Below are 6,929 nucleotides of genomic sequence, written 5' to 3'. Positions count from 1 at the left end.
AGAATACTGGCCTGTAAGAGAGGAAAGTCTGGAGTTCAGATCTAGAGCCCCAGGGGATATCACTGTCCCCAGTCCATGGGCCACAACCTGGAGTGAGGCAAGGTGAGGCCAGGGCCAGTGCCAGCTCAGATCTCCTTCTCCTTCTCCTTCCCTACCTCCCTCAGAAGTAGCAGCAGCTATGCCTGCCTAATCACCACCACAGGAGACAAACCTAGCTACCACCGCCACCACTCAGAATGCTGGCTTCTTGTGTCCTACAGTAAGAACCTGACCCAAATAGCCATGCCTAGGGTTTGCTGCTTCACCTTCCTCCAGCAGTGGCTCCTCTAAACAGGCAGCATGGGCACCACCCACACCCTAATTTATTCCAGCCAGCATTTCCCCTCCAGACACACAGACCCCACCAAAAAACCAAAACAAAAAACCACCATCCATTCCTCTCCTTCTCTCTCTCTCTCTCTCTCTCTCTCTCCCTCTCCTTACTTTCTCTCTAGGGGTAGAGCCACCATTGAGTGGACAGGTTCAAAGAACCTGGACCGCTGCTGCTCAGTGGCCACACCTGGTACCCCAGACATGTCCCCTGAATCTGACGTCAGATGGGGGGCGTGATTCAGCTCAAAAATTGGGCTTTTGAGCTAAAAATTGGCCAGCACTGTGAAGGCAGGGAGAGTCGCTCTGGCCATGCTGCGAATGCAGCGCTGACTGGTTTAACTCCTAAACGGGGCCACGGGGGCCCATTTGGGAGCTAAACCACATCCCCACATCTGATGTCAGATGTGGAGGGCATGGCTAAACGCTACCTGCCTTTGATGTCAGATGCAGGGGGCGGGGCTAGGGGGCTGCGGCGGCAGCAGAACTCGAGCAGCCACTGGTCTCCCTCCTCCCCTGTTTCTCCCCCTGCCCCTGTAGCCTTTCTGACAGAGAGGACACACCAACTTTTCCTACACAGAGTTCCTACACAGAGTTTTCCTACACAGAGTTTCCTACACTGGCTCCTTATTCATTTGATTTTTCCCTTCCTAGGGTGGTCGGTGTCTTTACCGGCCTCAATTGTATTGCTTTGCGTCTGCCCAATTCAGATTTTTAACCCTCCATATGTAGTCAGAATGCATCTATTTTTTAAAAAAAATTATTTTACTAATGAGAGTGTAGTCAATCAAACTAGAATTCTGAGTAGGCGCCGCCTGCACCTCCATAGTGGCCTGGGAAAGGAGGAGGTAGTGGTGGAGGTGGAGGTGGAGGTGGAGGTGGTGGTGAGGCAGCTGTGTTTGGGAAGAGGTGGATCTCAGATGGGGAAAGAGCATTGTTGTTTGTGTTCCTAAAAAAGGGCGGGGGGGGAGCAAAAGGGAAAAAATGAAGTACAGATTTGAACTGAACATAAATTACCTGCTTCTTGTTGTGTCCTTATTCACTGCTCAATAACCATGAGGTTGGATCACACTGTCACAATTACTGAATCCACGAATTTCAACTATTTGTGTTTTTTCATATGGGGGAGAGTGTGACTTTCATCTTAGTTGAAGGTTTTACAAGCTTTTGGTGTTCAGGAAGTTCTGCCTTGTGGTTTGGGTAAGCTCTTCCCCGTAGTGTCTAATCATAGTTTCCTTTTTTTAAAAAAACAACAACCTGGAAATTCAGTAATCCCAACACCTTCAATTTAAAATGAGAGTTAAACTGCTTTGCATTTTCACTCATGCTCTAAAAAGAATGGAAATTGCAAGTTTGTTTATTTATTCATTTATTCATTCATTCAATTTCTATACCGCCCTTCCAAAAATGGCTCAGGGTGGTTTACAAAGAGAAATAATAAATAAATAAGATGGATCCCTGTCCCCAAAGGGCTCACAATCTAAAAAGAAACATAAGACAGATACCAGCAAGAGTCCCTGGAGCTACTGTGCTGGGAGTGGATAGGGCCAGTTACTCTCCCCCTGCTAAATAAAGAGAATCACCACGGTAAAAGTTGCCTTTTTGCCCAGTTAGCAGGGGTTAAGATGCCCATTTTAATATCCATGCCATATAAGCTGTAAAAGACTTTGTACAGTCTGGTATATAATGATGGCTTTAGAAATCAGTCTGCATGCAGCCACACTTTGGCTTGATCAGAGATACATCAGGCAGAAATTCATCACGGGCATCTCTAGGAAGTAATTAGGGAAACTGCTAGAGAAGTGCATGAAACAAATTTTTCGATTCATTTTGAATTTGAATCTAATTCCAACAATTGTTCTGAATTTGAATCAAATCTGTATCGGGTCCAAAAATTTGATTCAGATTCAATGGTTTGAATTTGAAAATTTGATTCAAATTCAATGGGGGGGGGGAATCATTTTTAAAAGGTGCCAAATGGCTCTTGAATCGAATTTGAATCAAATTTTGAAAATTCATTTCAAATCTGCATCACTTGAATCACCCAGATTCGAGTCAAATCTATTCAAATTCAAATCTATTTGCACATCCCTAGAAACTGCACCTATTAAATGTCTGCCTGGATGGATCCCTCCTCAGCCCAATGTCCAGTGGAAAAACCAAGGCAGGACATGCAGTAAAGCTCAGAAATTTTGGAAGACAATACACTGAAGGATGCAACAAATTATAAACATAGATTTTCATTTCCTACCAGACATTTTCATGTTAAATATCACCAAGCCTTATAGAACATACAGAGCTTTCTTTATATGTGATAACTGCCACTAGCATCCTGTATGCTTCTTACTGGAGAACACACTTAGTCCCAATGTTAGAGGAATGGCAACTTAAACTTTGGGAATATGCATCAATGGCAAGGATTACCTCATTTACAGTAGAAAGACTAAACCAGATGATAAATTTGAACTTACTTGGGAACCATGTATATGTTAAAATTTGCTACAGGGTCAGATACCACATCCAAGATTTGGATTTTCTCTGCAAATAGACGCGTGAACGAATCGCTTTTAATTTTAACCTTGATTAACTATGAACCCCAATTATATATTTAGATATTATCTATATATTTATTTTGCATGGACGTACCTGTTGCTAATCCCATGCGTGGAAACTATCACGAGAGTTCGGAGAACTGCCGGATAGCGATAGGGACTATAGTGATGGGTATGGGCAGTCGGCCAGCCAGGAGTTAAGGGCGGTGGCAGGTGGGCAAACGATGGTGCCAACCGGACGGTGGGAGAATGAGGAAGCAACGGTGGTGGAGGTGGATAGGGAAGTGGTGGAGGCGGGCAGGGACTGGGAGGAAACTGCTGAGGAGGCAGGCAGGCAAGGAGGAGGAAACGGCGAAGGGGACATGCTGCCAGGCAGGAGGGGGGAGACGGGGTGGGTGGGAGAAAGTTGTGACAGCAACAGGCAGGGGGGAGGAAATGGGGAGAACTAGAGGCGCAGATGCTCTGTGCCCGGCCCAGCTAGTATCTAAATATTTTACTTAGACATTGCTAATTGGAGGTCAATAGACCAAACCGAAATGAGACTAGATAGAATAGGGTGTTGATATAACAGAGAGCTGAAATACAGGTTGATGTATAAGACATAGGTGAGATGTTATTTGCTGCATTTGTGTAATTTTGTTTTTATCTTCTTTTCTGTAATTTCTCTTTCATAACTAAATTTAAAAATAAATAAATAAATAAAACCAAGGCAAAGTGTGGGTGCATAGAGGCTCATTTCTAAAGCCATAATCATTGAAACCATGTACAGGCCTGGGCTACCATTTTTGCCACCTCCTTCCTCACCCTCTGGGTCCGCAGATGGGTCCACAGGCTCCTCGAGCAGGACATCAGCCATCTGATCAGGTAAGCTGTGAAGTGGCCAAATTGGCAGATGACACTAAACTATTTAGGGTAGTGAAATCCACAACAGACTGTGAGGAGCTCCAAAAAAGGTCTCTCCAAACTGGGGGAGTGGGCAACAAAATGGCAAATGTGGTTCAGTATAAGCAGATGTAAAGTGATGCACATTGGGGCAGAAAACCCCAACTTCACGTATATGCTGATGGGATCTTAGCTGTCTGTGACTGACCAGTAGGGGTTAGGGGTGTGCAAACATGTCAAACCGGTTCAGTTTGAAGGTTTGGGGTTGAGCCGAACCCACCCCCCAGTTCAATTAGACCCCAAACCAAACCCCACTGCCACTCCCAAGGGTTCAACGCAGGCACAGCATTCTCCAAAATGGCCACAATGCCAGGTAATAAGCCCGGAAAGGGCCAAAGATGCCCAAACCGGTCAAGTTTTAACTCTTCAGTAGGCTGGCAGGGGAGGTGGAACCTCCGTGGACCACCACCCCTGCCACCTTGTAGAAGACCCCGGAGGGGGTAAGTTTTTTTTAAAAAAAATTAATTGCTTGTCGAAACCCCCCCCTCCCGGGGGGGTTCAAAGGGGGCCAAAAGTGAATTGGCCTGGTTCGGTTCAAACTCGAACCAAAACCTCGGTTATGAAAATGCCAGACTCAAAATAAGGGAAAGAATTTATGATATGGAGCGGCAAATTGATCAGGACTCCATTCCGGTTGGTGTCTTTTGGGGCAATCAAATTTTGAGCTTTACTCCTATCAACTATTTAAACCAGCTAACAGTCCCAGAGTACCGCAAAGCCCTGACATTGGCCCGATGCAATGCTTTGTGCACAGCTGTGTTGGAAGGGAGATATCAAAGAATTCCATATGGAGAGTATATTTGCCTCTGTGGCTCTGGTGAGATTGAAATGACAGCTCATGTATTTTTGTACGGTCACTATTACTGTAATATTCCTCATCTCTTCAGATATTATCTTATATCCAGGCTGTACTGATATATCCAGGCTTGTAATGTGTGTGTGTGTGTGTGTGTGTGTGTGTGTGTGTGTGTGTGTGTGTGTGTGTACACACACACACACACACACACACTTGAATCCCTGAACGGGTCGAGAAGGGAGTTGGTCCAGGGTCAGATCAAACAGGGAGTGGTTCAGATCGACCCCAAAGCATTGAACCAAACCGGCTCATAGTTGAACCTGTTTGCACATCCCTACTGACCAGGAGAGAGATCTTGAGGTGGTGGTGGACAGCTCATTAAAAGTGTCAATTCCATGTGTGGCAGCTGTGAAAAAGGCAAATTCCATGCTAGGAATTATTAGGAAGGGGGTTGAAAATAAAAATGCTAATATTATAATGCCCTTATACAAATCTATGGTGCGGCCACATCTGGAGTACTGCATACAGCTTTGGTCACCAAATCTTAAGAAGGATATTGTAGAACTGGAAAAGGTGCAGAAAAGGGCAACCAAGATGATCATGGGCCTGGGACACCTTCCTTATGAGGCTAGGCTACAGCATCTGGGGCTCTTTATCTTGGAAAAGAGGCGACTAAGGGGAGACATGATCGAGCTGTATAAAATTATTGTGGAGTGGAGAGGGTGGACAGAGAGAAATGTTTCTCCCTCTCTCACAACACTAAAACCAGGGATCACCCCATGAAACTGAAAGTTGGGAGATTTAGAACCGACAAGAGGAAGTACTTTTTCGCACAGCACAAAATTAATCTATGGAATTCTTTGCCATGGGATGTGGTGATGGCCACCAGCTTAGATGGCTTTAAAGGGGCAAATTCATGGAGGACAGGTCTATCAATGGCTACTAGTCTGGTGGCTGTGGGCCACCTCCAGCCTCAGAGGCACAATGCCTCTCAATACCAGTTCCAGGGGAGCAACAGCAGGAGAGAGGGCATGCACATACCTCTTGCCTGTGGGCTCCCCAGTGGCATCTCGTGGGCCACTGTTGTGGAGGATGCAGCAGACCAAAAGCATGTTAGGCACCATGTCCTCCTCCACATCCAGCAAACTGTAGAGGGTGCACCAGCAGGCCTTCAGCCTCTCAAACGCCCACTTTTCACACTGCAGAATCAGGGTGTGGGTGGTCTCAATAGGTGGATGATCTCAATAGGCGGTGGGGCTCATAATGGAGAAGGCGTTCTCTTAAATCCCTGGGCCTAGGCTGTTTAGGGCTTTATAGGTTGTAACCAGCACTTTGTATTTTGCCCAGGAACATATTGGTAGCCAGGGTAGTTTTTTTTAATATAGGTGTAATCTGGTCTTTTTAAGATGACCTGCGGACCAACTTGGCTGCTGCATTTTGCATCAATTGCAGTTTCTGGACTACATACAAAGGCAGTCCCACACAGAGTGCATTGCACTAATCAGGTCTGGAGATTACCACCATACACATTCCTGTTCTGATGTAACTTATCTCAGACACAGCTGGCATATCAGCCAAAGCTGATAGAAAGTACCTCTGGCCATTGTTAGTAAAACTGCTCTGGAGTGATCGGCAAACACCCCAAAATCTACTTTTTGGGCTCACATGGGGAATTTAGCTTAGAAAGGAACAGTTTCACTTATGTTTTAATTTGCACAAAGTTGTGGATGCAGGAAATGACTTGGACTGAGACAAGATTTAAGTTTCAAAATAAAAAGAAATTTATCATAGGGAGGGGTATAGAGGAAAGGAAAGTGTGGTTAAAGCAATATAACTATCAAAAATACATTTAACTGCAATGAGGCATTTGAGCTTAGAGGCCTAATTGTGTATGTCCCCAGGCAGGCAAGAGAAAGAGGCTTTTAGAGAATGGGGGGTGGATCTAAGAAAGGGGAACAGAGATAGATTTTGGGCCCAAGGAGGGGTGAAGGCTCATATCACCTGGTTTGGATGAAGGGCTCCAGAGACCACCAATGAACTTTCTTCCTCAGGAACAGATCAGGCCAAGGTGGGTGCAAGAAGGTTGGAGGGGTTAGTCGTTGGAGGTGATTCCAGGAGGGCGGTTTCTCCTTGGACCCAGCTTGCCGGTTTAACGAGGAAGACTGGGCAGATCAGGCTGGGCAAGAGAGCTGATCTGGAAAATGGCACGAAATACTGAACATACTTGCAAAATACTTGCGAAATACTTGCAAGGTGGTTGGTAGACAGTA

This window comes from Hemicordylus capensis, chromosome 1 (assembly GCF_027244095.1).
Source record: "Hemicordylus capensis ecotype Gifberg chromosome 1, rHemCap1.1.pri, whole genome shotgun sequence".
In the NCBI taxonomy this organism is placed as follows: Eukaryota; Metazoa; Chordata; class Lepidosauria; order Squamata; family Cordylidae; genus Hemicordylus; species Hemicordylus capensis.
Note: the sequence above shows the minus strand (reverse complement) of the source record.